Consider the following 14,783-nt stretch of genomic DNA (forward strand, 5'->3'; position numbering starts at 1 on the left):
AAAAATTGTCAAAATAATAAGCCTTGTTTTCCAGAATAGACATAGCAGACTCAGGATAGAAGTCTATTTCTTATAGGGTGTATTGCTATTGTTGATTTAATGAAGAAAATTTACTGGCAATTTATAATCATCAACACCTATTGAATCAATCATATAACACAATTTTAAAGTGCCGTAGGAGCATGTGCCCTTCAGGGAACGTCTGATGGCAGAGTGGATTGTTAGAAATGTGTCTTTTAAACAGCAAACGAAGGCTGTCATGTGTAAAAATTTAGTAGTTCAGAGTCCATGAAGTAACAACAACATATTCATCCAGCTCTCAGAGAAGGAGGGTGGCTCCTCAGAGATGAGACCAGGGTGGCCTGCCCAGAACTAGTTGGGAGCACTGGGTGTAGTGAGAAGTCTAAGGGTCCACAGCTACAGGAGTGGCACACAGATGAGAAAACTGCATTTTTCAGGTTATTGCTTATGGCCAAATGGTGGCTTACCAATTGCTGCCAGGACTCAGGACAGTGATCCAGCAGCTCCTTCTATCTGCCAGATTACATTCATGAAACCACAGATCCCGTGTGGCAGAATAGGCCAATTCCCAGAATGCCTGTACAATTCTGATAAGCCTAACTTCTTTCCTTATACCCCAAAGACATAAAGTGAAGCAGACATAGGTTGGTTTCTTTTTGAATTTTATTTATTTATTTATTTATTTATTTATTTATTTATTTATTTATTTATTTAGTATTTTTGTAAGCATGTGGGATCAAGGAAACCACTGACTGAATCAAATAATGACTTAGATGAAATTTCAGAATAAGTTATTGAAGTCAGGCTTAATTATTTTATTAAAATGTTACTTCAAGGAAAAAAAATTAAATGTTTCCACTACTGCATTTGTTTCACAGTAATATAATTTACTTCTCAGCTACTTGTCTTTCCTGTAAGTTACATCTTCCATTTGCCATCTAAATGTTTTTTTTTTCCCTCTCATAAACTTGGTGCTATCACATGCTAGAAATTGTATCCATTAAGAACACTGACTGAAAAAAAAATATTAAAAAAAGTGAGAGGCATCCGTAGTCGTTGGGTGGTATTAAGCAACAAATTATTACAACACAATCTCCAATGATCCTCTGTCCTGCGTAAACACATACTTGTCTCCTCCAACATAATGTCATAATCAGCTAAACTGAGAATCACAACTCACTGACAAGACCACATGTTAAGGATAACACCTTCCCTTTGAGCAAGGTAAATATGAACTGCAAGAATTTTGCTCTTTGCCCACACAAGTACTACCCTGTAAGTGATACTCTCCCAACTATTTTTAAATATGTGTGTCTTCATATACCCAGACAAGAGAAAAAAAAGGACTTTCAGAATACAAATGTTGCTGAAGCTTGCCTATATTTTCAAAAGATTTTGTGGGCATCAACAAAGTTCAGCCACTATTTATTGAGCAACTTCTTATGTGGTTAGTAAGGCAGACATGATTTCCTTTCTTAGAATCTTGTCAGAAGACACACCTTAATCAAATAGCAGTATGTAAATTACTTAAATTCGGAGATTATTTTGTGTGCTATATAGACAACAGCCCTGAGCAGTGCCAAGCATGCATTGAGTACACAAGTAAGTACTTAGGAATGACTCCTAACTACTTGAGTTCTGTGAAGTACTTCAGTTCAATGTAACCTTATCTGTGTGGTCAGGAAAGACTTCCCTGCAGAAAGAACATTAAAATTCAAATCTAAAAGTTATGAAGAAGTTAGCTCAGTGAAGAAAGATGAGAGACCATTCAAACAGAAGAAAATTATGGGATAGTTCCTACAATGTTAGCGGGATGTTGTGTTCAGGTAAACAGAAGAATTCTAATGGAAGGCAAAGTGGCAAACGGTGTGAGAAGATACGAGGCCACATATAAGGCAAAATGTCTTACAGGCCGCTTTAGAGATTGGGTATTTCATGCAAAAGACAGTGGAAAGAGCATTTTAAGCAGGGAAACAGATGCTGTTCATTCATCTATTTATTTTAATCAATTATTTTACTCATTTTTTAATTTATTTGTCAAAACTGTTTCATATTTGGGGTATAATGTTGAGTCACAGATCCAATCCTCCATACTTAATTCTGTAATATTAGAGGAATCACTTACTTTTTCTTGTCTCAGTTTTATCATTCATAAAATATTTTTTAAAGTTTAAATAGGTAATACTCCTTTATCTAAAAGCCTATACCACAATAAGAGCTAAGTGCTTTCTTATAGACCCATAATTTAAGCTTTGGCCAACAGTAGATACCTTCCCTTAGTGAGCAGAATAATCATAAAGGAGGAATAAATGCCTACTTACTGACATTGGGCCCATGAAGATAAACTCTTGTTTTAGTTTCAGTTCTCTCGAAAGCAGAATCTGTATATCAGTACAGGTGGAGTCTGTATATCAAAGAGGTCGAGTGGAGAGGTAAGCAGATAGTTTATTGGGGGTGGGGTGGAGAGGAGAGAATAGGATGAGGAGGGAAGAAAAGTGAAAAGTGACCATGGTTGATCTGTTGACTGCAGAGACAACTGGGGCTTAATTCTACTTGGAACCCTCTGACGATATATATAGAATGCACCTTCAAATTGCCCCTCCAGATTACAGGGATACAAGCCGAATGTATAGTCTCTTGTTCTCAATAACCGAAGACTGATTCTGAGAGCATTAATGTCCCACACTTCTAGGCTACACCAATACAAGTGCTGAGGGAACTTGCATTATTTACGAGACATCTCTAGAGCAGAAATGCCCAACAAGGCCGAAAGGGAACAGAAAGTGTCTACCTAGCTGTCATTGTGGCGACACAAGGAATCTATAAAGGTATAGAGAGTTATTCTAGGGAACTGTTGGAATGGGGAGTCATTAAAGGGGTTTATGGTGATTAGTGATGGATGCAAGGTGGAAGCTAATTTAAAAGGAGGAGGCACTACCGGCTGGAAACCACTTGTGTATATTTCTACTTCCTAAATAAAAAAGTCTACACTTCTCAGTGTTCTCTGTATTCCAGTCCCACTGGGGGTGGGAGGACTATAAAAGTGATACGAATAACAGGTTGATAAGATGATAGAATAAATGAAATGGTAGGGGTAGGATTATGAAACATTTTGGAAATGAAATTAATTTTATTCAAGGACTGAATATGAGGAAGGGAGGATTATCTAGAATGATTCCGAAGTCTTGAAATGAGTAACTGGGTATAAGTTAGTAGCATCAGTTAATATTAAGAACACAGAAAATAAAATATTTGTTGTTTGTTACAGTTATAATTTCATGGGGATAAGATCATTTTACTTTTGGACATGCTAAATTCAAAATACATGGGCATATGTCCGTATGAATTTTTAACTATAGTGCTATGCATTTAGGGTTGTAGCTTGGACTAGCAGTAGAGATTTGGAAGTCATTAAAATACCGTTATATTTCCTACTCAGATAGGACTTGTTAGAGAAATGTTTGATTCCAACTCTGGGACATTAAATGGTATAGTATAAACCTGGAACATATTGTCAATTCAGATAGCAAAGAACTACCAAAGCCCATGTGGGGCATGTCTAAAGGTCTCAGGAGCCAACTAGGAAAAATACCAAAGGCCAAAACTGGAGTATTTTTTAGCATAAAAAAAAATAATTGTGAATGATTAAACATATCAGGCATGTAAATTTCTGAGGTCATAATATGTTAAAAAGAAAAAGCTAAAAAAGCTAAAAAAAGCTTGTTTCAATTGCAGTCTGTGAAGGAATGACTTACTGTTTCAAAAACTAGTGATTAATGGGAAAGAATCAAGCATTTATTCTTGCTTTTCCTATACAAATTGAACCACTGTGTAACTAAATAGTAAACAAGAAAGGTCCTTATTATAGAAATATACAGGTAAACAAATACAAACGGAATGATAAAATTAAGGAACTTTTTTTGTAACTCCATTAAACTAATAGAGCAAGGTGTTGATTATCAGTACTTGCTAACAGAAAAGAAAAACAGAATCAAGCAGACCTTTATGTGTTTCCTGGTGGAAGAACGTAATACCACCTATAATTTTTTTTTTAAAGAATTGAAACCTGAATTAGTTCAAGTCTAATTCTAATGGCAATTTACAGGAAATAGAGAGTAATGGAGTATATTAAACTATGACATTGGGAAACACTAAGCAAAATTCAGACTGTAGGAAACTCTACAGAACAAATGACCTAGTTTCTTCAACAATTTGACTTCCAGGAAAAGAAGAAAACATAGAGGATGAGCATATGAATTAAAAGAAGGTTAAAAAAAAAACCTACCAGTCATAATATATCGAACCTCTTTGGATCCTAAATCAAAGTAACTATAAAATTAGACATTTATGAGACAATTGGGAATTTGTCCACTGACTGGATATTTGAAAGTGTGATATTATTATATTTTTATAATGATATTGTGATTTTTAAAATATATGTTCAGTTTTTTAAACATACGTACTGAATTATTTATGAATAAGGTAATATGTCTGTATTTGCTTCAAAATATTCTGAGAAGAGCAAAAGAGGATGAGGTTATGATTCGATAGTTGTTGAGGTTAGGAGAAGGTAGATGGAAGTTCAATATACTATTTTTTCTTTCTTGATGTATGCTTGAAGTGTGCATGTTAAAAAAATCATTAGAACACAAAAGGCCAAAAAGAACAGGTATATAAGTACTAGGTCAAGCACAAGTAAGAAAGAAAGGAAGGAAGGAAGAAAGAAAGAAAGAAAGAAAAGAAAGAAAGAGAAAGAAAGGAAGAAGGAAAGAGAAAGAAAGAAAACAGTATTTAAGAGGTAGTGAACTTGGGCAAGCTTTTTTTTTTTTTTAAGATTTATTTATTTATTTTAGAAAGTGAGAAAGTAAGCATGAGTGGGAGAGGCAGAGAGAATCTCAAGCCAGCTCTGCACTGAGCATGGAGCCAGATGCTGGGCTCAATCTTACAACCCGCGATCACAACCTGAGCCAAAACTGAGTCAGATGCTTAGCAGACTGTGCCATCCAGGGACCCCTGGGCAAGTTTTATAACATGAATAACTCTCAGTTCTTACATCCATAAAATGGTAGGTAATGATAGTATAAGTTTTATGAGACACACGAAATATGATAAAGAAAGTACCTATAAGCAAAGAGGACCTAGTTAAGTGTCAGTTCCCTTCTTAGAAAATTAGAATGCCAGTTTTGTCTTTCTGTATATGTACTTTTTTTTAAATGTTTTTTTATTATATTATGTTAGTCACCATACAGTACATCCCTGGTTTTTGATGTAAAGTTCGATGTTTCAATAGTTGCGTATAACACCCAGTGCACCATGCAATACGTGCCCCCTTACTACCCATCACCAGCCTATCCCATTCCCCCAACCCCCTCCCCTCTGAAGTCCTCAGTTTGTTTCTCAGAGTCATAGTCTCTCATGCTTCATTCCCCTTTCTGATAACCCCCCCTTTCTTTATCCCTTTCTTCCCCTACCGATCTTCCTAGTTCTTATGTTCCATAGAAGAGAGAAATCATATGATAATTCTCTTTCTTTGCTTGACTTATTTCACTTAGCATTATTTCCTCCAGTGCCGTCCATGTTGCAGCAAATGTTGAGAATTCGTTCTTTCTGATAGCTGAGTAATATTCCATTGTATATATGGACCACAACTTCTTAATCCAGTCATCTGTTGAAGGGCATCTCGGCTCCTTCCACGATTTATCTATTGTGGACAATGCTGCTATGAACATTGGGGTGCATATGGCCCTTCTCTTCACTACGTCTGTATCTTTGGGGTAAATACCCAGTAGTGCAATGGCTGGGTCATAGGGTAGCTCAATTTTTAACTTTTCAAGGGACCTCCACACTGTTTTCCAGAGTGGCTGTACCAACATGCATTCCCACCAACAATGGAAGAGGGATCCCCTTTCTCCACATCCTCTCCAGCAATTGTTGTTACAAAGCCTTGTCAATTTTTGCCATTCTAACTGGCGTAAGGTGGTATCTTAGTGTGGTTTTGATTTATCCAGAAAGAAAAATTCAAAAATCATATGATTCTCTCAATAGATGCAGAAAAAGCATTTGACAAAATACAGCATCCTTTCCTGATTAAAACCCTTCAGAGTGTAGGGATAGAGGGTACATTCCTCAATCTCATAAAAACCATCTATGAAAAGCCTACAGCAAATATCATTCTCAATGGGGAAAAGCTGGGAGGCTTTCCCTTAAGATCAGGAACACGACAAGGATGCCCACTCTCGCCACTATTATTCAACATAGTACTAGAAGTCCTTGCAACAGCAATCAGACAACAAAAAGGGATAAAAGGTATCCAAATCGGCAAAGAAGAAGTCAAATTGTCTCTCTTCGCAGATGACATGATACTCTATATGGAAAACCCAAAAGAATCCACTCCCAGACTGTTAGAAGTTATAGAGCAATTCAGTAATATGGCGGGATACAAAATCAATGCTCAGAAATCAGTTGCATTTCTATACACGAATAATGAGACTGAAGAAAGAGAAATTAGGGAATCCATCCCATTTACAATAGCACCAAAAACCATATGTTACCTTGGAATTAACTTAACCAGAGACGTAAAGGACCTATATTCTAGAAACTATAATCACTCTTGAGGGACATTGAAGAAGACACAAAAAGATGTATGTGTACATTTTTGTCTCCATCAGTCAAGGAAATAAGATTAAGCATTGGAAACTGTATTTATTATATAAAAATATAAAAGTGAGTATCTAGGAGTAAGGGATTAATGAAAAGTGGCAATGTGACAGTCTCTTCTGAAAATCAGTTGGGGATATTTTAACCCTCTGTTGCTTCATGCCACTTTTCTGGGAAGATCACTACTCATCATAGTAAGTAAGTACTACTCCTTTCCCACAACTTACAGTTATTTAAAAACTCATTTTTAGCTGCCTAGCCAAGCCATAGAAGTGGAAGTGCTTTGGCTTTTGACAAAACCTGGAGGGAAAGGGAGGAGGAGATGATAGGGAGGTGATACAGCTGACTATAGAAATGAAGAGGGAATTGACATGGAATCAGTAGTTAATATGAAAGGCAGATGGAATAATTAATAGCAATACTTCAAACCTCTATTGTCTTTTGAACAGTTGATATTTTGACATCTTCCCCAAAAATACATTGGAGGAATTAATATTTTGGCTTATCACCATAATAGACACAAGCACACTGGTCATAAACTCTAAAATGCAAGCCAGTGTGTATGTATGTATGTGTGTATATGTGTGTGTATATATATATATACACACATATACACACATATATATACATATATGTATACATATATATATACATATACACACATATGTACGTATATATATATATTTATTTTATTTTATTATTTTATTTTATTTTTTATTTACTTTTTTTTTTTTTTTTTTGTCTTTTACAAAATCCCTGCCTAAATACCGTCTTTGTTAAAGACTGATAAGGTTGGTAAATGCAAATGCTACTATGAAAATAAATAAAGGAACCTTCATTTAAAATGAAGCCAGGAAGCCCTGAAGGGGGAGCTCTCACACATGCATGATGTACTACAGCTTGCATAACCATTAGCTTGACAAGGGAGGGCATTTTTCACCTAGGAATAGTTGTCTCCTGCTTTTAAGAAAAAGAAGGAAGATCCCTCTCTGCCCTAGGAACAGTGCACTACCTAACTGCAGTCTTGTTCTTCTCCAATGAACTTTTCTTCAAAACAGCCCCCACCCTCGTATCCTTCTAAAACTTAACCTTTTGCTTCTTCAGACTTGCCTATGGTTCACCATAGCTGACATGTCCCAAATTGCAGTTCCTCTACTATTCCCAGATCAACTCATTTTGTTAGTAAAATAACTGGCTATTTTATTTTTAAGATTGATACTAGTAAGATAATAAACCCAAGCTAGTAATCTCACTGATTATTGCTGTTTATATATACAATATTTTTGTATTTACTTATTTACCGTGATAAACAGCAATTGAAATTTCCCTCAGAGGAAGAAGACTTGAAGCAAGAAAATAGTTTGCTTGTTTTAAAAGTGTTAATTTCTATAACAAAACAAAATTGAAAAAGATCATTTTAAAAACAAAGAAAATGAATGGAGTTAAATAAAAACCGGAGAGTAGTAGCATATGTATATGTTTGAAAAAATTCAGCAGCTGTATGTCACACACACTCATATCCAAATTAAAGTTCATATGTATCCTGTGAACTGGATTCAAGTCCATCTTTATCCTACAACTGTCAAATAATTCTTTAAGCTAAAAACTTTTCTTATTTCCTCGAGTTTCTGGAAATAATGCAAGCCTTCACATATATTTTTACCACTTATTCTAGGAATAAGAGTTGTTTCAGTAAAACTTAAGATTAGTGATATGTGTCAGCCGACTGTTTTATAGCCAGTTGCCAACAGAACTGGGTGATAGCATAGCATGTTTATAAGAGCAGAACATCCATGGTCACTCATGAACTAGAACAGGTTACTGTGGAAATAGCCTTCAATATGGCTAGTTAATAACCACTACACACAGTGCAAAAGACTGATATGTAGTATTTGGCAAAAATCATGGTGTTTAGCTGCTTGACATTTTAAAGATATAATCAGATTATTAATGTGACATTTGTAAAACAGAAATGGTTATCATTAAAAGTAAATTATCGGATGGGGAGATGGGAAACTCAAAGAATGTTGTCTTCTAGAATGTAGAGAAAATGGCAGTATACACCACATGATTTTGCTTCAAATGCCATACCTGTGATGAAGAACAGTATGGCTTTCTAAAGCAGGAAAAAAAAATCTCGTGGTGGCCATATATTCAGACTCCGTTATTTTTTCTCCTTGTCTTGGAGACAAACTTTGATTTCAATTGCTGTTTATAACTGTGGATGACTAAATGTAAACAAAACAAAACAAAAACCAGTGTATATTTGAATGACAGTAATTACCCAGTGAGATTACTGGCTCAGGTTTATTATCTTGTTAGTATCATGTGCATTTACCAATAATAGTTTGGAAATTCCCCCAGGGCATAAAAATTAGGTCAGGTAGCTTATCAACAGTGTATCATATGGATTAGGATATCTGGAACTTTCTGTAATACCTGATAGAAGTCATGGAATTCCAATTTATTCTGTCAAAGAAGACTTATAGATGTTCATCCTTCAGCTGGAAGATATCCACAAGAGAACTATAAACTCTTAATTTAAAACGATGTATTTCTCTTCCCCTTGTATTTATAGGTGCTATGATATCATAATGCTGGGAACCATCATATTTATATGTTTTCTGTAAAGGGATCACTTACAGTAAGACTATTACACTGACTGAAGTATGGTCACTAAAACTGAGACAATCAGGAAAGATCCTTCTATATGACTAATTGGTTATGAGATGAGGAAATTTCTTTGGGATATTGAACATTAGTATGGATTAATTGATATAATGGAATAGGAAATCGGAAGAACTATTTTCTTAAATATGTGATCTGTGTCTGCTTTTCTCAGAAATTATCTGACCTTTCATCTGTTCTGACACTTTTACTCATGACTACAATATCTTACAGAATTGGCTGGGCATATTGACACTCATAATATCAAATGTGAGTCTGCTCTATTCTCCCTGCTTGCAAATATCTATAATTTGAAAAAATGTTTGTTTTTCCATGCATGTAATAAACTATATGCCACACATTGCAGTTTTGAATGATGCTGTCCATATTCAACAGGAAACAGCAGTTTCAAATTGCAGAAATGAATAAAAGAATAATCCACTTCTGTAGGAAATCAGATTTTAATGAAATTGTCATTAATATTTATATTAAATGTCATCTAAATCTAAAGAGACATGTTAACGTTAGTTTCTGAACATCCTAGGATTGCTTGAAACTACAATTCCAAGGAATTATTTTGTTTTCATTCAAAAGCTCTCTGATTTCTGCTCAAATGTTTACTGTTTTATTTGAAAATGGTTTCTCATTTTTGCTCCAGATGTTCACAGAGCAAACACAGAACATGGCGGATAAATGAGAGTATACAGCTGTGAGCATAAATTGACTGTTTTCATTCACTAACAAGTTGCTCCGATAAGGTTTTCTAATACCTGAAAAGCATAACATCATTTCTGTGTGCCTCCTACAGCTCACAGTATCTTATACCTGCTCTGCAACATTTCACTTAAGTTCCTTCTTGTCCAATAAACACAGGCTTTACCTTTTATGCTTAAGTGGTTCTTTTGGTATTCATTTTCTACTGTTTTAAGAAATTATGTTTTAGGAAAATACTATTAAAGTTTAAAATAACAATGTTTGAAGAGTCAGAACAAAATTATACAATATGCAATCTTTGAAAAATGAATGAATGTGATGAAATGCTTGTGATGAACTATGATCAACATATCGAGAGCAGTATATATGTACAATATTTGGGTATCATTATATGCATCATATATAATTGATCATATACTTTTATATTAATAATCTCTTTCCCTACAATGGTAATTCTTTATATACTCTTCAGTGTAATCAAACAAATGTTTCCTTTAGGGTTTTCTTTTTTACTCCCTAATTCCATAGTCTTTCCATCAGAGACATCGATAATCCTTTGGGTTCTTAGGAATGCCATTATGGAAACTTGCCAAGAATGCTGAGAAGTGGTTGCTTTGTCAATGTGAAGTTATAAATAAAAGAAAAATAGTATGACCTGCTTATAAATTAACAGAAGAGAGCCTGCTAAATTGTTTTTTGAAGTATTCACTTTCAGAGTTCATGAATTTACTTTAATAGTAATATTATTGGTCAAAATAATTGTAGAGCTCCTTTTAGTAACCATCTGCAAAACAAGGCTACTAGATTCATAAAGAAACAGTTTTTATTCTACATTCACCATGTTTTCACCCAGTCTCTCCAAATAGTTTGTTGTTGATTTTTAAGGAACCTGCACTTTGTAGTGATATTCTAAGAAACAATCATAAGACAGTTGTTCTTTCAATGACCACATCAATGAGAGGAAGCACCAGAGCAGGTGCGTGGAATCCATTTTCAATGACTCCCCAGGTGGTGAATGTTCTAAATACTTCTTAAGCACCATGAAGTATGGAAGTCTTATGCCAAGTATAGCTTGTATTCTCTATAGATTTCTTCAAAAAAAAGCTTTGGACTAGAAGTAAGATGTGTGTCCCAATTCCCATTTAGTCTAAAAATACAAGAAATATACTTGCTTCACTCTTTCACAGGGGTATTAAAAATAAATATGTAAAGGTGCCTGGATGGCTCAGTTGGTTAAGTGTCCAGCTCTTGATTTCGGCTCAGGTCATGATCTCAGGGTTGTGGGATCAAGCCCTGTGTCAGGCTCCATGCTCAGCTGGGAGTCTGCTTGAGATTCTCTCTCTCCCTCCTCTGGCCCTCCCCCCAAAATAAATAAGTAAATCTTAAAAAAATAAAAATATATAAATATGTAAACTCATGTCACAATCAGCCCTTAGGAACTATCATACAATAGGCAGGTTAACTTTTCTTTGGGGTACTCCTGCTTTCCACACCAGTTTTTTGTTTGTTTGTTTTTGTGTTTGTTTTACCACTATAAGGCAACAGAGTGTTACTATATAGAGGCCTTTTGTCTCAAAATAAGTAAAGCGTAACGTGCCACTAACATTTTTTTTTCTTATTTTAAAATTAATTGCTGAATACCCTCTCAGATTTTATGTATCTTGGAAACTAGATCAGGAAAGTATTTTTGAATAGATTGGCTTCCATATAATATGTCTTCAAACTGACGGTGATAACTGTCACATTTACCTTGTGTTCTGTCCTCCTGAAGGAGGATCATTTACATTTTAGGTAGGGTGATAGGAACTGAAGTGGGAAGAATATATATAAGTTTGTCCTGTTTTGTATGGCAGAGAGGATAGCCTACTATGCAACTGTATTTTTCCTTTCCTTCATTTTCTCTTTCTTGCTCCTCCTTCTTCTACTCCTTTTCTTTTTTTCTTTTTTTCCCTTAAAGGGTTTAGATGAAGCAAATTTGCAATCTTAGATATCCACTTGGGGAAATTATATAAAAATAATTAAGGATAAGCTATAATCTTAATCGATAAATCTTTTTTTGAGCTGAATATAGTTGTAGCTGCAGAAAAAAATCTAAGATAGACTGGAGAAATAGAACAGAGGTCTTATCTGCATTGAACATGAATTTATGTAGAGAAGGGACATTTACTCTCCCTTTTTAAATGCAAATTAATCCTATTATTTTTGAATACCCTAAAAATAAAGTTATTTTTTTTAAAAGATTTTATTTATTTATTTGACACAGAGAGAGACAGCCAGCGAGAGAGGGAACACAAGCAGGGGGAGTGGGAGAGGAAGAAGCAGGTTCCCAGCAGAGGAGCCTGATGTGGGGCTCGATCCCAGAACGTCGGGATCACGCCCTGAGCCAAAGGCAGAGGCTTTTTTTTTTTTTTTTTTAATATTTTTTTTTTGATTTTTTTTTTTTAATTTATTTATTCGACAGAGATAGAGACAGCCAGCGAGAGAGGGAACACAAGCAGGGGGAGTGGGAGAGGAAGAGGCAGACTTCCAGCGGAGGAGCCTGATGTGGGGCTCGATCCCATAACGCCGGGATCACGCCCTGAGCCGAAGGCAGACGCTTAACCGCTGTGCCACCCAGGCGCCCCCAAAGGCAGAGGCTTAATGACTGAGCCACCCAGGCGCCCCTAAAAATAAAGTTATTATCTTGATATATATGGAGAAATATAGATAATATAGATTTATGCACACACATGCATTTGTGTGTGTGTGTGTGTGTGTGTGTGTGTGTGTGTAGATACAGGTAGATCTATCATCTATCTGTGTAAGAAGGTGGCCTTTTACACATTTACATGATATCGTTAATATATATCAAACTGTATTTATAGATTTAAGGAAACTATTTGATTTTAAATAGCATTTAAAGAGGTGTTTTTGTGAAGGATAGGACTTCAAATTATCTATATAAAGTCAATGGTAAATAATGGGTAGGTCAGCCCCATTTTTTTATCTTAAATGTATAAGCATGCTATTTAGTTTTCTAAAGAGAAAACTGGTTTGGATCCCTAATAGGATTATAATGCATAATAGGATTATAGGCAAATCTTTCATTTTGCTTTTCTCAGGTTTGGTCTTCTATCTGAGGATCTCCAGGTTAAGCGATGTGAAATGATTCTAAGAGAAGATTTTACTGTTTAAGTCTGAAAAATGGTAGATAGAATTAGGTGCCTGATCAAAGTTTTAGATACTAAGGTTTAGTAAAGCACCCTTTCAATGACAGTTTCAATTAACAATACATGTGCTAGATAATTTATTCATATACCTCTGATAATCTGAAATAATTTTCTCTTCAATACAGTATCTCTCTGCATATTATTATCTGCATATTATTATTGAATAGATGTTCATAATCATATACTTAGTAGATTATAGTACATATATACTTATCTAATTTAATTTGTTCTGATATTATAAAGGTTTTATTTTATTCAAATAGCACAATTAGAAATATTTATTTCCAATTGTTGTGCAGTTTTAACAAGCGGTTGTATATATCATCATAGTTTTAATGCACCAGTAGTTTCCCAGAAAAAAAAACATATAACAGTTGATCTTGTTATCATATATATATATATTTTAGTAAAGGACTTGAAGTAGGTTTAAGAAATTACAATTCATTTGTCTACTTGATGTGTAATTTCCTCATCCTCCCCCTATTTGACTCACCACAAGAGTTGCAGTGTTTACAATTAGGGTCTATCAGAAATACGTGGGTGAGTCTTTAGAAGTAAAAATATTGGTAATATTGAGAGAAATGGGAACCCTTCAGAATAAAAATGGAGAAGGAGAAGTGGAGCAATGGGTGTGTAGAGGAGGCTGGGGAGGAATAACAAGGAGAAGGAAGAGAAGGAAGAAAGTAAAGATGGAAGGAAAGAAGGCAGGAGGCAAGAAAGGAAGAAGGCAAGCCAATGTCTGCTCTTAGAGGGGAAGTTCATTTCAGTCTTTAGCTCCAAGACCACAAGAAGGTCTTCTCTCTTCTACTGGATTATAATGATGTTGTCATTACTCTAATACAGAAGCTACCAATATTGTAAGTATACAAAATTATTATTAAATGATTGGGACATCTTTTTCTCCAAAAAATCCCCAAATGGTATAATTTTTTTTTTTTAAAGATTTTATTTATTTATTTGACAGAGATAGAGACAGCCAGCGAGAGAGGGAACACAAGCAGGGGGAGTGGGAGAGGAAGAAGCAGGCTCATAGCGGAGGAGCCTGATGTGGCGCTTGATCCCATAACGCTGGGATCATGCCCTGAGCCGAAGGCAGACGCCCAACCGTTGTGCCACCCAGGAGCCCCCCAAATGGTATAATTTTTATTAATTTTTTTTTTACTCTATCCTCAGCTGTATTAAATTTACTATGCTTTACCTTCTTTGCTTCAGCAGTATCCCAAAGTTAATAACCCTGAACAAAATGGATATGAATAGTAGCCCCATTACTGCAGGCTGTACTTTATAGAAAGAAGGATAAAGAAGAGGCACAATTTACATTCCTTTTGAGTAGTGAGGAATCTTTTCTCTGTAGAAAATCAATTTAATCAATCATTGGTGATACTAATTCAAAGACCAAAAATGTCCTCAAAAAGTAAATTCTAAAAAGGATAGCAAGTCAGGTATGGGCACACTAGGTATGCTATAGCCTTGTCCAGAGAGTGCTTACTTCCCAGCAAATGCAATGTTCTTCTT

The sequence above is a fragment of the Ursus arctos genome, unplaced genomic scaffold (genome assembly GCF_023065955.2).
Source record: "Ursus arctos isolate Adak ecotype North America unplaced genomic scaffold, UrsArc2.0 scaffold_4, whole genome shotgun sequence".
Lineage (NCBI taxonomy): Eukaryota > Metazoa > Chordata > Mammalia > Carnivora > Ursidae > Ursus > Ursus arctos.